This window comes from Mus musculus, chromosome 7, assembly GCF_000001635.26.
Source record: "Mus musculus strain C57BL/6J chromosome 7, GRCm38.p6 C57BL/6J".
NCBI classification, from domain to species: Eukaryota; Metazoa; Chordata; class Mammalia; order Rodentia; family Muridae; genus Mus; species Mus musculus.
The window spans coordinates 3,855,073-3,871,875 of record NC_000073.6 but is presented as its reverse complement, the minus strand read 5'-3'; the positions used below and the strand labels follow the sequence as shown (position 1 = coordinate 3,871,875).

General features: G+C 42.7%; 1 pseudogene across 1 annotated transcript; it reads left to right on the top strand.

Annotated features, from left to right (window-relative positions):
- The first annotated feature begins 2,611 nt into the window (after positions 1-2,611).
- Positions 2,612-11,253, top strand: Gm10693 (annotated as a pseudogene). Its single transcript, XR_001778025.1, has 9 exons — positions 2,612-2,742; positions 2,897-2,932; positions 3,114-3,398; positions 3,548-3,847; positions 4,961-5,245; positions 5,372-5,680; positions 5,908-6,750; positions 6,983-7,033; positions 9,698-11,253. The product of XR_001778025.1 is annotated as a predicted pseudogene 10693 (transcript).
- Positions 11,254-16,803: the final 5,550 nt, after the last annotated feature.

The window sequence follows — 16,803 nt, the reverse complement described above, 5'->3', positions numbered from 1 at the left end:
AAAAAATTAAAACACCAAACATTGAAACCTACAGAGGAAATTTGGCTTGTACCTCGCAGGTAGAGAATGTGCTTAGAACACTAGAGGCTGTTCCATCAATCCCTAATGAAAAATAAACAGGCAAAATGCAATTTTCCTGAGCTCTTTCTTTTGAACTGTGCCACCGTGCAGATACAAACATGTCAATATTTGGCGAGGCACTGCAGGGCAAGTGAGTCATTTTTGAGGTTGAATTCAGAGACACCACTGAGGAAGTCAAGACTAAGACCCAGGACCAAGAAGTCATGTCATCAAAACTCTAGCAGCTGCGGATACTTCCCACCAGCAGATGGAGAAACATGAAAACCTGGATGACTACAACATCCAAAAAGATCAAGCCTGCAGTTGGTGCTGGGCCTGTGTGGTGGCATTCTCCACCAACCACAAAGCTAGCTTCCCAAGTTTACAACTGCAACACAATGATACACTGGTGCTCACAAATAATGCCCATGCCTGCACCACTGTGTGTTGAACTTCAACAGAACCATGGCAACCATCTTACCAAAAGCAATCTACAGATTCAATGCAGTCCCATCAAAATTCCAACTCCATTCTTCATAGATTTAGAAAGGGCAATTCTCAAATTCATTGGAATAACAAAAAAACCGAGGATAGCGAAAGGGACCCTTAACAATAAAAGAATTTCTTTGGAAATCACCATCCCTGACCTCAATCTATACTATAGAGCAATAGTGATAAAAACTGCATGGAATTGGTACAGATACAGATAGGTACATCATTGAGGTAAAACTGAAGACCCAGAAGTGAACCCACACAGCTATGGTTACTTGAACTTTGACAAAGGAACTAAAACTATCCAGGGGGGAAAAAGACAGCATTTTCAACAAATGGTTCTGGTTCAACTGGCAATCTGCATGTAGAAGAATGCAGATCGATCCATTTTTATCTCCTTGTACAAAGCTCAAGTCCAAGTGGATCTAGGACCTCCACCTAAAGCCAGATATGCTGAATCTAATATAAGAAAATGTGTGGAAGAGCCTCAAATTCATAGGCTGGCATGACCACCCAGTTCTCCCAGAGTCTAGACCACCAACTAAGGAGTATACCTGGAGGAGTCCATGGCTCAAGATACATATGTAGCAGAGAATGGACTCTCTGACAGCAATGGGAGGTGTAGTGGCTATTCCTGGTTGTCAACTTGACAATATTTGGAATGAACTACAATCTGGAATTGGAAGGCTCACCAGTGACCCTTATCTGGAGGCTTGGAGATCCTTATCTGGATCTTGGTTTGAAGATCTTGAGCCATAGTGGCTATGGATTCCAGAAGATTGAATCTCCGAGTTTTAGGAACACACCTTTAATCTGGGCTACACCTTCTGCTGGAGACAATATAAGGACATTGGAAGAAGGGAGTCTAGCTCTAGCTCTTGCTCCTTTGCCTGCTTGCTGTGTGAGTTTGAGTAACTGCTAGATCCTTGGACTTCCATTCACAGCTGTGACTGAACAATTGTTGGGAATTGGGCTGCCGACTGTAAGTCATCAATAAATTCCTTTACTTTCTAGAGACTATCCATAAGTTCTGTGACTCTAGAGAACCCTGACTAATACAGGAGGGAAGACTACTTTGAGGCCCCAGAGTAGGGGGATGTTTGAGCAGTGGGCGAGAGTGTGGAGGGGTGAGGGGGCACTCTCATACAGGCAAAAAAAATGGGGATGCCATGTGTAGGATGGGGGGTTGGTGAAGGGAGTACCAGGAAGTGGAATATCATTTGAGATGTAAACAAATGGAATGATTCATTTTAAAAAAAAAGAATTATGGTCATATTTGTACACCTACAACCTGTATCCCAAGAAACTCAAATAAACCTGCACCTGTGTGGACCAGTAACCCCATGACAAAATAATTTGTGGAAAGAGCAGAAGGACTTAGGAAAACGATGATGGTAGGAGTTGGGACAGTGATGTGGCTCAGTACATAAGTGTCTGCTGCCAAAATAAGGCCTGACTATGTTGACAGGAACCACACTGGACAAGGAAAACTGATTGCTGAAGTTGTATTCTGACCTCCATACATGTGCTTTGACACACATGCATATGTATATACAAACAACATAGAGACACAAAAACAAACACTAAAAACTGAATAGAAATATGTACCCTTAAAATTGGAAGGTAAAACACACATAAAAAGAAAAACAAAAAACAAATTGTAATGCCCAGTGGTAATGCATCACTTGAGACTAAGAAGAAAAAGCTGTAAATCACACTCCAGGCAGATATACAGGAAGATCCTTCTCAGAAACATCAAAACTGTTGAAAAGAAAGAAATAGTTCACATAAAATGAAGAGGAACAAAGAAAGCCACACGTAAATATGTACTGTTGGGTGAAATGTTCACACATGTTTGCTACAAAACGGCCATGACAGTAATGTGCACAGGTGAGGCAGACACTGGTGGGATGAGGAATCGCCATCTGTGTAAAACCTAATGGCAGAGGGTCTACTGCCTGGCCTAGTCCCACCATTGAGGAAGTCAGAGCATGGTCCTGAGGAGGGCAGTTCCTCTTTCTGTGGGGCTGCTGATATATGACCATGTCATGGGGACTGCCCTGCCTCCAGTGCCACACCCTGTACCCAATCCCTTCAGAAAGGCTCTGTAGCTCTGCCCTCAAGCACAGTTGCAGCCAATGAGGGGAGTTGCCATGTCCTCCTGCACCTTCACAGCCCTGCTCTGTCTTGGTGAGATGTGAAGAGGGGGAGGGGATACTGATGTCTGGAAATGATCATGGCCTGTAGACCAGCACTCACCCAAAAGGAAACCCCAGGGTCTCAGATGTTTCTGCAGACTTCCTCAGCCTTAGGGACAAATCTCTTACAAAGGACTCTCTTCCAGGACTGACTCTGAGCCTCTGGATCCCAGTGCTGACAGGTGAGTGTGTCTGCAGCTGACCTGAAATGCTCTTTTCTTCATATCCAGGAGCTATGCCTGGGCTGTGATGGTGGAAAACACCACCTGTGTGATAGTCCTGTGGGTGGCGGAAAGGTCATGGGGTTAAGGACTGCAATCTGAGTGTGTTTGTCCTGAGTCCTAGTTGCTCTGTTACTTGCAGGGTCTCTCCCTAAGCCTATCCTCAGAGTACAGCCAGACTCTGTGGTCTCCAGGTGGACTAAGGTGACCTTCTTGTGTGAAGACACAATTGGAGGCAATGTGTACCGCCTCTATAAAGATGGAAAGCTATATAAAACCGTAACAAAGAACAAACAGAAGCCAGCAAACAAGGCTGAATTCTCATTCTCAAATGTAGACCTGAGTAATGCAGGTCAATATGAATGTTCCTACAGCACCCAGTATAAATCATCAGGCTACAGTGACCTCCTGGAGCTGGTGGTGACAGGTGAGAGACACACAGGATCCTAGGCCTCAGGTTATAACTGTCCAGACTTGGCTCTGTTAACAGGAATGCCCACCCTCACTGTGGGAACCTCAGAGCCAAGGAGAATAATGAGGCCTGGGGACATTTAACTGACTCCTCCTTCTCTCCAGGACACTACTGGACACCCAGCCTTTCAGCCCAGGCCAGCCCTGTGGTAACTTCAGGAGGGTATGTCATCCTCCAGTGTGAGTCCTGGCAGAGCAGGTTCATTCTGACTGTAGAAGGACAGCAGAAGCTCATATGGAGACAAGACTCACAGTATAACTACTCTACAAGGAAGTACCACGCCCTGTTCTCTGTGGGCCCTGTGACCCCCAACCAGAGATGGATATGCAGATGCTACAGTTATGACAGGAATAGACCATATGTGTTCTCAGCTCCAAGTGAATCCGTGGAGTTCCTGGTCTCAGGTGAGGAACCTCAGCCTTCCATAGAATGATATTGAAATCATACAGGTTTCAGAGACCACTTGATGTGCGGTGTATGTGGGGATCCAGGGCTCTTTTGAACTTTGACACAGAGCACAGGAATCAGTGAGTCCAAGACTCACAGTGACAGCCAAGCCCAGAGTGCCCATTAGGGAGATGATTCTTTATAAGGGCTTCGGTTACTCTGGATCAGCTTTAGCACAATCCACCAGAGCTCAGAGATTCTGGAATAACAGAGAGAGGAAGGATGATGGTAGCTAGAGAGGTTGAGGATACCCGGAGGACACGCCCTGGAGAGCACAGAATCAACTAATCAGGAATCCTAAGGGCTCACAGAGCCAGCATGTGTGTACCCTAGGACCTCTGCATACATTCTGCTCCAAATGATAACAATTTTTATAGCCTGGTATGGTGGCACATGTCTTTAATTCCTGCACTCTGGAGGCAGAGTCAGGGGGATTTCTGAATTCCAAGAAATCCAGGGATATACAGAGAAACCCTGTCCTGCAAAAAAACAAAAACCTAAAACAAAACAAAACAAAAAAAACTTTTTTATTGGTAGGGGGATTATATGTCACTATGTGGTCCTGATATATTTACCTAGAACTCATTCTGTAGATCAGGCCAGCCTCCAACTAAGATATCCACCTGCCTCTAACTCTGCCACCTTTTACGCAGTTTACATGTGTGTTCCAGAAGCACCTGGCTTGCTTCAGTTTCTTATTGGACTCGTAACAGTGGGAGTGGGGATCTCTCTGACACTTTTGCCTACACATGGGATCTTTGTGTTCCTAGTGGCTTGCCTTGTCCAGTCCTAATATGAGGGTGTGGGCCTACTATTCTTGCATCTTTTTATGCTATGTTCAGTCAATATCACTAAAAAGCCTTCTCTTTGAAACAGAGGAGCAGTGAATCTGGGAGAGAAGGGAGGTGGGGAGGACTGTGTCATATCAGGGAGGAGGGAAGAATTGGAAGTTGTCTTCTGGTGAATTGTATGGGAGAAGGATGAAAACGACAAAGGCAACATCTTCTGGTGGGACATTCTCTGGGCCACTTTCCAACACACCCATGTGCTTCACTCTGACTTCTATGTAGGTAATCTCCAAAAACCAACCATCAAGGCTGAACCAGGATCTGTGATCACCTCCAAAAGAGCAATGACCATCTGGTGTCAGGGGAACCTGGATACAGAAGTATATTTTCTGCATAATGAGGGAAGCCAAAAAACAGAAAGCACACAGACCCTACAGGAGCCTGGGAACAAGGGCAAGTTCTTCATCCCTTCTGTGACACAACAACAAGCAGGGCAATATCGCTGTTATTGTTACAGCTCAGCTGGTTGGTCACAGCCCAGTGACACCCTGGAGCTCCTGGTGACAGGTAAGGGGACAGTCAGATTCTCAACCCCAGGCTCTGCTCTCAGGAGACTTCCCTTCCCACAGAGTATCCCAAGAGAACACTGGGATGGTGTGAGAACATGTAACAGACAGCCTCCTTCTCTCCTAGGAATCTATGAACACTATGAACCCAGGCTGTCGGCACTGACCAGCCGTGTGGTGACAGCAGGAGTGAATATAACCCTCCACTGTGCCTCACACAGTCACTATGATAAATTCATTCTCACGAAGGAAGATAAGAAGTTTACCAGCTCACAGGACACAGAGCATATATCTTCTAGTAGACAGTACCAAGCCCTGTTTATGATAGGACCCACAACCCCATCCCACACAGGGACATTCAAATGTTATGGTTACTACAAGAATGCCCCACACCTGTGGACAGTACCTAGTGATCTCCAACAAATACTCATCTCAGGTAAGTCCCCACTATCATTCTCCAAACATTTTCTGAGGCCCTAAGCCCTTTACCACAGGCCTGCCCCTCTGCTGAGTTGCAGGTAGAGAAGGACTAAACGGAGAGCCTGTGTTCTCGAACACTGCCCTGACTGGGGAGAAGAGGGGACATGCACAAGGGCCGGAGAGGAGGGCAAAGGTGTTTGGTAAGAACCAAACCTCAGTCTCTAGCTGTCACCTTCCCTCTAGGGCTGTCCAAGAAGCCCTCTATGCTGACTCACCAAGGCCATATCCTGGACCCTGGAATGACCCTCACCTTGCAGTGTTTCTCTGACATCAACTATGACAGATTTGCTCTGCACAAGGTGGGGGGAGCTGACATCATGTAGCACTCTAGCCAGCAGACTGACACTGGCTTCTATGTGGCCAACTTCACACTTGGCTATGTGAGTAGCTCCACTGGAGGCCAATACAGATGCTATGGTGCACACAACCTCTCCTCTGAGTGGTCAGCCTCCAGTGACCCCCTGGACATACTGATCACAGGTGAAGAACTCAACAGACTCAGTCAGGAACCTAGCCTCTGCTCAGGCTCTCAAGGGGGAGCTGGAAAGCTGATGGCCAGGATAGATACAGGAATCCTAAGCAGCAGTGGACACAAGAAGACGAGAACAGGAGTTGAGCTCAGTCAGAGAAAAGAGACAGAGGCCCAGGTTCTCAGGATGGAGTCATGTGTGATTCCAGCTCAGAACAAGGAAGCTAGCCTCTCATCATGCCTCTTCTCTTTAGGACAGCTCCCTATCACTCCTTCCCTCTCAGTGAAGCCTAACTACACAGTGCACTCAGGAGAGACCGTGAGCCTGCTGTGTTGGTCAATGGACTCTGTGGATACTTTCATTCTGTCCAAGGAGGGATCGGCCCAGCAACCCCTGCGATTAAAATCAAAGTCCCATGATCAGCAGTCCCAGGCAGAATTCTCCATGAGTGCTGTGACCTCCCATCTCTCAGGCATCTACAGGTGCTGTGGTGCTCAAGATTAATCTTTCTACCTCTTGTCATCTGCCAGTGCCCCTGTGGAGCTCACAGTCTCAGGTGAGGTGATCCTGACATCTCAGAGTGACTCACAATTAACACTGTATCAGAGCTCTTACTGGGGTGGGATTAAGGGCACAAAAGGAATGGTTAGACATAAGGCACATTACTCAGCACATAATAGGATACCAACAATGATCCTTCATGTAATGTTCACTCACCGGGACAAGTTAGGAGGGCATATGTAGGGGAAACAGCAGGAAGAACAGCCTCTTCTTGTTCTGTTTCCTAGAAACCACTGAATCCTCCACCTGGTCTCCCAAAAGGCCCAACCCACCAATTCGTAAGTATCACTCACATCTTTGTAGGAAATGTGCTGCAAACACAGGCAGCCTAACAACCAGATCCTGTTAATGACACTTCTCATTTCTCAGTCATGTCAGCTTGGGAGTATCAAAGACCAGCAAATATCCCAAAAGAGAAACCAGAGGCTGGGGCTTAACTGTTGGGCTACAGAAGGTAGCATCCAAAGAGAGGCATTGAGCCTCAACTTGGATGATGAGACAGGTGGGTAAGATTGTGAGCAAAGAACCCAGAAAGTTCCCTCCCCATAATAATCCTAAGAAAGAAACATTTCACCTGCATAGAATCTGGCCCGGGATTACTAACAAGACTCTGTTGAAATGTAGACTCAGATGGATAAAGCTACTTAAAGGCTTGATAAAGCTACAGCTGGAGATCCTACTTGGACAGTCCCTTCAATTGCTGGGCTGCTATTTCTCTGAGTATAAATGGGAGAAGCCTGGTTCTCGTGTTGTCTTAGTTAGGGTTTCTATTCCTGCACAAACATCATGACCAAGAACCAACTTGGGGAGGAAAGTGTTTATTCAGCTTATACTTCCATACTGCTGTTCATCACCAAAGGAAGTCAGGACTGGAACTCAAGCAGATCAGAAAGCAGGAGCTGATGCAGAAGCCATGGAGGGATGTTCTTTACTGGCTTGCTTCCCCTGGCTTGCTCAGCATGCTCTATTATAGAACCAAGACTACCAGCTGAGAGATGGCATCAACCACAAGGGGCCTTTCCCCCTTGATCACTAATTGAGAAAATGCCTTACAGTTGTATCTCATGGAGGCATTTCCTCAACTGAAGCTCCTTTCTCTGTGATAACTCCAGCTGTGTCAAGTTTACACACAAAACTAGCTGGTACACGTGTCTATGTATTTTTGGTGATGGTCAAAGCTGTTACCTCTCCTGAAAGAGGAGGTCCACAGAACCTAATTCTGCAGTTGGTCTAGCCCACAGTCTACTGATGCATGGCAAGGGTGGGTCAAATAGCCATGGTGGGGGACTCCGGCTGCTTCAGTCTAGCTCATGGGGCATAATACTAAGATCCTCTATGAGTCTGACATCCACCCTTAGGAGCATCTTCAGGTGCTATACATACCTATCTTCCAATGTGTTGTCATACAGCACTGACTCTGCAGTTCATGGTCAAAGGAAAGAAAATCTAGATCTTTCTGAGATAAAGGAGTGTCTCAGAATTTTACATTTACAATAAATATTAGCTAGCATAGGGTTTAAAGCTACAGAGTGTCAGTCAGATGGATATTCACCCTCATGAGTGTGGGAGGCAACCTGAATCATTCTAGGGATGCTCCCTGCTAATGGAATCCAAAGATTTCAGGTAGTTAGAAAAACCATTTTGGGGAGGCCACAGACATATATAGGATCCTATGCAAGGACTGGTTCCCATTGCCAACCTCTTCTCCTCACTCTCAAATAAACAATATTCACAGGATCCCTGTCAGACCCTCGCTCTCAGTGTAGCCATGGACTATGGTGCCTCTGGAAGAGGTGTAATAATTACAAACCCTGTTTAAACATGATGAAAACAGACTCAAATCCATACCTAATCCATGTCAGACAGAATTCTCTATGATATCTAGAACATAGCAATATTCCCATTAAGGAAAACAAAACCCAAATGTTACAATTGATACCTATTGCCTTGTGAAGTCTGTAACCATTACCTTGTGAGTGAAATATAGAAGATGTGACTGTATGATTCATACTTCACTGAGCAGTGACAGCTACGAATGTCTTAATCTACGCCTTGGTACACCTGTCTGAAAAAGAGAAGGTTAGGAGATGGGACCTCCAGGGACTCTTTAACCTTGACCCTGGGATCTTCTAAAGTGATGGAGAACCGTCACCACTCTCTTCTCACAGTGGAGCACACACTGTTGTTGCAATAACTTTTGCTTCTAAAGCCAAGAAAAGTGAGAGTCATGTCAGTCAGTCTTAGGATCTGTGCCTAACATGCCCTAGTCCTGGTATTGAGGGACTCTTAGGGAAAATCCAGTGGATTAACATCCACTCTCTTTTGTTTTCTTTTTTTTTTTTACAGACACAGAAAGAGAGAAAGAGAGAAAGAGAGAGACAGAGACAGAGAGACAGAGACAGAGAGATCAGAAGTAAGGTCAGATCAAGGAAGAAATGGAAGAGTCTGAACGTGACAAGGGAACCAACACTCACTAAAAAAACACACTGAGAATCTGATTCTGTACAACCTCTGATGTCTGGTCTCACTAGTATGCAATTGCTTTTCTATTAGCACAATGTTTGAAGAATTTAGTAAGAATAAGAGAGGGGAACCAGCTATATAACAAGAAACATTCATCCTAGAACTCTATAAGCTTATATGGTGAAAATGATAGGCATCTCCAATACATGATAGAGTGGAACTCAGAAGAAACACTAAGGTCGATTAAGTACAGATACATCCTGCTCCTCTTCTTCTACTATTCTCAGGACCAGCTGATAACATCTGTTCATGCTAGAACATTTCCAAAACCTAGGCAGACGAATAGAGAATTCCATGTCATAGCACAGGAAAGAGTAGAACCTTTTCCTCTCCAGGGACAGCAAGGGCCCTGGTTGGATGCTTAGTTAGGAAACTTCGACCATCCCTAACTTCTGTAACTTCTGTATCTAACTCCACAGCCACAGAGAACCAGGATCACACAACGGAGAATCTCATCAGGATGGGGATGGCAGTCGTGGTCCTCATCGTCCTTTCGATTCTAGCCACTGAGGCTTGGCGAAGCCATAGACAGACCCACCATGCAGCTGGGAACTACTCTGAGGAGAGAAGAATGCATCTTCAATGTTCTACACTCTGGGAAATAAAGATGATGACCCAAAGTTGTCAAAAAAAAACGAAAAAAAGAAAAAAACACTGTTGTGGTATTGAGGAACTGCTGTGATAGAATGTCTGGGGAGCAAAAGTTTGGGGTTCATAGGGAAGTGGAATTTGATAATGAGGTGCTTCACCAACAAGTGAATTACTGTCCCTCCACGTACTCGGAGCCTTTGTTTCCTGAACCGACACTCTTCTGAACCCAGAAAGTGAGGGAATAGGCTGTCCCACCTGCCTGGAATATCTTTCACCTGTGGATTGTATTTTTCTGTATTTCTTTATGGGGTTTATTCATTCACATTTAAAGGCCTCTGTCATCTTTATGAATTGTATTTAAGGACAGTTCCTTGTATGTGAGTGAGTGTGCATATACGGGAGGGTTGGGTGTGTGTATTAGCCTACTGCCATTGGGTGTTCTTTCAGGCACCTTGGTGGGCAGGAGCTTGGGAGACAAAGGCTTAGTTGATGTTCCTTGTGGCAGCAGACCTCCTGGAAAGCATGCAGTCCTTGGGGTAGGAAATGGAGTACTCAGTGTAGGTTATTGCTCTTTCCTAAGTATTCAGGGGAGTTGGCAGGACAGGGCTTGGTGAGGAGATGCTTAACTGGTATCCTGTAGGATGGCAGCCCTCTGAGTAATCAGGCAGGGTTGTGGCTGCTACTATTTTTTAAAGGAACAAACCAATAAAATGACTCCTGGGTCAATGTCTTGCTCAGCAACTATCAGAGCAGCTTCCTCCTGCAGGAGATGGGAACTTATGCAGAAATCCAAAACTGAAACTGCAGAGAAAGATCTGAAAATACTGAATCCTGAATGGATAAACACTTGCAAAAGAACATTTAGTTTTTCTAACAAGTCACACTGGTACACAAAGCACACTGAAGGGCAGGTCTCATGCCCAGTGGTACGTGGCCAACATAAAATGAACTCACTGGTATTTTCGAAGACTGTGCTTATAATGCTTGTCTGTTACTTATATATTATGATGACCTGTCATGTGTTTTTAGAAGATCTCAGGGAATTCATAATGTAGATGTATAAAAAAATCATAGAACTACACACCTCACAAATGTACAGTTCTATTGACCAATGACTCCTGTATAATTAGCAAAAAGATTTTCTTTGTTTTTTTCTTCTATTTTTCTATTCTGTATGACTACTTACATTATTGTGCCTAATGTCATTTCACTGTGAATTTCATTTTTATTTTTTTGTGATTTAAATGCATTTATACATCAAATGTATTAGTAACAAGTACTTTGAGAATCATATAATACATAAAAATTTGTTCAACTTCTATATTCACATCCTTTCATACCCTAAATTATCATTAATAAATATTCAATACTATCCTTAACTGAGGATTCTGCATCTAATGTTGAATCCTAAATTGATTCAAAACATACAAAATATTCTTTGGGAGTTAAGCATAGTAAAAAAGCATAAAATACTAAAAATGAATCATCAAGAAATATATTCAAAGGCCCTGATATGATACCACCTGACATAGTGAGAGAGTAATTAAAATACATAAGATTTCTTTGTACAATATCTAACAATCATTTTACTTAAAAAAGTTTATCAGCGTTTCTAGGAGAGAAATGATTTTGTCAGTAAGTAGATTTTAAAATTTTCTTTTTTTTTCAGTTTAATTTTTTTTATTATTATTAGGTATTTTCCTCGTTTACATTTTCAATGCTATCCCAAAGGTCCCCCATACACACACCCCCAATCCCCTACCCACCCACTCCCCCTTTTTGGCCCTGGCGTTCCCCTGTACTGGGGCATATAAAGTTTGCAAGTCAAATGGGCCTCTCTTTGCAGTGATGGCCAACTAGGCCATCTTTTGATACATATGCAACTAAAGACAAGAGCTCCCAGGTACTGGTTAGTTCATATTGTTGTTCCACCTATAGGGTTGCAGTTCCCTTTAGCTCCTTGGGTAATTTCTCTAGCTCCTCCATTGGGGGCCCTGTGATCCATACAATAGCTGACTGTGAGCATCCACTTCTGTGTTTGCTATGCCCTGGCATAGTCTCAGAAGAGAGAGCTATATCTGGGTCCTTTCAGCAAAATCTTGCTAGTGTATGCAATGGTGTCAGCATTTGGAAGCTGATTATGGGATGATCCCTGCATATGGCAATCACTAGATGGTCCGTCCTTTCATCACAGCTCCAAATTTTGTCTCTGTAACTCCTTCCATGGGTGTTTTGTTCCCATTTCTAAGAAAGGGTAAAGTGTCCACACTTTGGTCTTCGTTCTTCTTGAATTTCATGCATTTGGCAAGTTGTATCTTATATCTTGGGTATCCTAAGTTTCTGGGCTAATATCCACTTATCAGCGAGTACATATTGTGAGAGTTCCTTTGTGATTGGGTTACTTCACTCAGGATGATACCCTCCAGGTCCATCCATTTGCCTAGGAATTTCATAAATTCATTTTTTTAATAGCTGAGTAGTATTCCATTGTGTAAATGTACCACATTTTCTCTATCCATTCCTCTGTTGAGAGGCATCTGGGTTCTTTCCAGCTTCTGGCTATTATAAACAAGGCTGCTATGAACATAGTGGAGCATGTGTTCTTCTTACCGGTTAGGACAACTTCTGGATATATGCCCAGGAGAGGTATTGAGGGATCCTCCGGTAGTACTATGTCCAATTTTCTGAGGAACCGCCAGACTGATTTCCAGAGTGGTTGTACAAGCTTGCAATCCCACCAACAATGGAGGAGTGTTCCCCTTTCTCCACATCCTCGCCAGCATCTGCTGTCACCTGAGTTTTTGATCTTAGCCATTCTGACTGGAGTGAAGTGGAATCTCAGGGTTGTTTTGTTTTGCATTTCCCTGATGATTAAGGATGTTGAACATTTTTTCAGGTGCTTCTCTGCCATTCGATATTCCTTAGGTGAGAATTCTTTGTTCAGCTCTGAGCCCCATTTTTAATGGGGTTATTTGATTTTCTGGAGTCCACCTTCTTGAGTTCTTTATATATATTGGATATTAGTCCCCTATCTGATTTGGGATAGGTAAAGATCCTTTCCCAATCTGTTGGTGGCCTTTTTGTCTTATTGACGGTGTCTTTTGCTTTGCAAAACTTTGCAATTTTATGAGGTCCCATTTATCGATTCTTGATCTTACAGCACAAGCCATTGCTGTTCTATTCAGGAATTTTTCCCCTGTACCCATATCTTCGAGGCTTTTTCCTACTTTCTCCTCTATAATTTTCAGTGTCTCTGGTTTTATGTGGAGTTCCTTAATCCACTTAGATTTGACCTTAGTACCAGGAGATAGTACTGGATCAATTCGAAATCTTCTACATGATAACAGCCAGTTGTGCCAGCACTATTTGTTGAAAATGCTGTCTTTTTTCCACTGGATGGTTTTAGCTCCCTTGTCAAAGATCAAGTGACCATAGGTGTGTGGATTCATCTCTGGATCTTCAATTCTGTTCCATTGGTCTACTTGTCTGTCACTATACCAGTACCATGCAGTTTTGATCACAATTGCTCTGTAGTACAGTTTTAGGTCCGGCATGCTAATTTTACCAGAGGTTCTTTTGTCCTTGAGAAGAGTTTTTGCTATCCTCGGTTTTTTGTTATTCCAGATGAATCTGCCGATTGCCCTTTCTAATTCGTTGAAGAATTGAGTTGGAATTTTGATGGGGATTGCATTGAATCTGTAGATTGCTTTTGGCAAGATAGCCATTTTTACTATATTGATCCTGCCAATCCATGAGCATGGGAGATCTTTCCATCTTCTGAGATCTTCTTTAATTTCTTTCTCTAGAGACTTGAAGATCTTATCATACAGATCTTTCACTTCCTTAGTTAGAGTCAAGCCAAGGTATTTTATATTATTTGTGACTATTGAGAAGGGTGTTGTTTCCCTAATTTCTTTCTCAGCCTGTTTGTCCTTTGTGTACAGAAAGACCATTGACTTGTTTGAGTTAATTTTATATCCAGCTACTTCATTGAAGCTGTTTATCTGGCTTAGGACTTCTCTGGTGGAATTTTTAGGGTCACTTATATATACTATCATATCATCTGCAAAAAGTGATATTTTGACTTCTTCCTTTCCAATTTGTATCCCCTTGATCTCCTTTTGTTGTCTAATTAGTCTGGCTAGGACTTCAAGTACAATGTTGAATAGGTAGGGCGAGAGTGGACAGGCTTGTCTAGTCCCTGATTTTAGTGGGATTGCTTCCAGTTTCTCACCATTTACTTTGATGTTGGCTATTGGTTTGCTGTAGATTGCTTTTATCATGTTTAGGTATGGGCCTTGAATTCCTGATCTTTCCAAGACTTTTATCATGAATGGGTGTTGGATTTTGTCAAATGCTTTCTCAGCATCTAACGAGATGATCATGTGGTTTTTGTCCTTGAGTTTGTTTATATACTGGATTACATTGATGGATTTCCGTATATTGAACCATCCCTGCATCCCTGGGATGAAACCTACTTGGTGAGGATGGATGATTGTTTTGATGTGTTCTTGGATTCGGTTAGCAAGAACTTTATTGAGGATTTTTGCATCAATATTCATAAGGGATATTGGTCTGAAGTTCTCTATCTTTGTTGGGTCTTTTTGTGGTTTAGGTATCAGAGTAATTGTGGCTTCATAGAATGAGTTGGGTAGAGTACCTTCCGTTTCTATTTTTTGGAATAGATTGTGAAGAACTGGAATTAGGTCTTCTTTGAAAGTCTGATAGAACTCTGCACTAAACCCGTCTGGTCCTGGGCTTTTTTTTTTTTTTTTTGGCTGGGAGACTATTAATGACTGCTTCTATTTCTTTAGGGGATATAGGACTGTTGAGATCATTAACCTGATCTTGATTTAGCTTTGGTACCTGGTATCTGTCTAGAAACTTGTCCATTTCATCCAGGTTTTCCAGTTTTGTTGAGTATAGCCTTTTGTAGAAGGATCTGATGGTGTTTTGGATCTCTTCAGGATCTGTCGTTATGTCTCCCTTTTCATTTCTGATTTTGTTAATTAGGATGCTTTCCCTGTGCCCTCTAGTGAGTCTGGCTAAGGGTTTATCTATCTTGTTGATTTTCTCAAAGAACCAACTCCTTGATTGGTTGATTCTCTGAATAGTTCTTCTTGTTTCCGCTTGGTTGATTTCGCCCCTGAGTTTGATTATTTCCTGCCTTCTACTCCTCTTGGGTGAATTTGCTTCCTTTTCTTCTAGAGCTTTTAGGTGTGTGGTCAAGCTGCTAATGTGTGCTCTCTCTAGTTTCTTTTTGGAGGCACTCAGAGCTATGAGTTTTCCTCTTAGGAATGCTTTCATTGTGTCCCATAAGTTTGGGTATGTTGTGGCTTCATTTTCATTAAACTCCAAAAAGTCTTTAATTTCTTTCTTTATTCCTTCCTTGACCAAGGTATCATTGAGAAGAGTGTTGTTCAGTTTCCACGTGACTGTTGGCTTTCTATTATTTATTTTGTTATTGAAGATCAGCCTTAGTCCATGGTGATCTGATAGGATGCATGGGACAATTTCAATATTTTTGTATATGTTGAGGCTTGTTTTGTGACCAATTATGTGGTCAATTTTAGAGAAGGTACCATGAGGTGCTGAGAAGAAGGTATATCCTTTTGTTTTAGGATAAAATGTTCTGTAGATATCTGTTAAGTCCATTTGTTTCATCACTTCTGTTAGTTTCACTGTGTCCCTGTTTAGTTTCTGTTTCCATGATCTGTCCATTGGTGAAAGTGGTGTGTTGAAGTCTCCCACTATTATTGTGTGAGGTGCAATGTGTGCTTTGAGATTTACTAAAGTTTCTTTAATGAATGTGGCTGCCCTTGTATTTGGAGCAGAGATATTCAGAATTGAGAGTTCCTCTTGGAGGATTTTACATTTGATGAGAATGAAGTGCCCCTCCTTGTCTTTTTTGATGACTTTGGGTTGGAAGTCAATCTTATCAGATATTAGGATGGCTACTCCAGCTTGTTTCTTCATACCATCTGCTTGGAAAATTGTTTTCCAGCCTTTCATTCTGAGGTAGTGTCTATCTTTTTCTCTGAGATGAGTTTTCTGTAAGCAGCAAAATGTTGAGTCTTGTTTGTGTAGCCAGTTTGTTAGTCTATGTCTTTTTATTGGGGAGTTGAGACCATTGATATTAAGAGATATTAAGGAGAAGTAATTGTTGCTTCCTGTTATTTTTGTTGTTAAAGTTGGCATTCTGTTCTTGTGGCTGTCTTCTTTTAGTTTTGTTGAGGGATTATCTTCTTGTTTTTTCTAGGGCATGGTTCCCGGCCTTGTATTGTTTTTTTTTCTGTTATTATCCTTTGAAGGGCTGGATTCGTGGAGAGATAATGGGTGAATTTAGTTTTGTCATGGAATACTTTGGTTTCTCCATCTATGGTAATTGAGAGTTTGGCTGGGTATAGTAGCCTGGGCTGGAATTTGTGTTCTCTTAGTGTCTGTATAACATCTGTCCAGGCTCTTCTGGCTTTCATAGTCTCTGGTGAAATTTCTGGTGTAATTCTGATAGGCTTGCCTTTATATGTTACTTGACCTTTTTCCCTTACTGCTTTTAATATTTTATCTTTATTTAGTGCATTTGTTGTTCTGATTATTATGTGTCGGGAGGAATTTCTTTTCTGGTCCAGTCTATTTGGAGTTCTGTAGGCTTCTTGTATATTCATGGGCATCTCTTTCTTTAGATTTGGGAAGTTTTCTTCAATAATTTTGTTGAAGATGTTTGCTGGTCCTTTGAGTTGAAAATCTTCATTCTCATCCACTCCTATTATCCGTAGGTTTGGTCTTCTCATCGTGTCCTGGATTTCCTGGATGTTTTGAGTTAGGATCTTTTTGCATTTTCCATTCTCTTTGATTGTTGTGCCGATGTTCTCTATGGAATCTTCTGCACCTGAGATTCTCTCTTCCATCTCTTGTATTCTGTTGCTGATGCTCA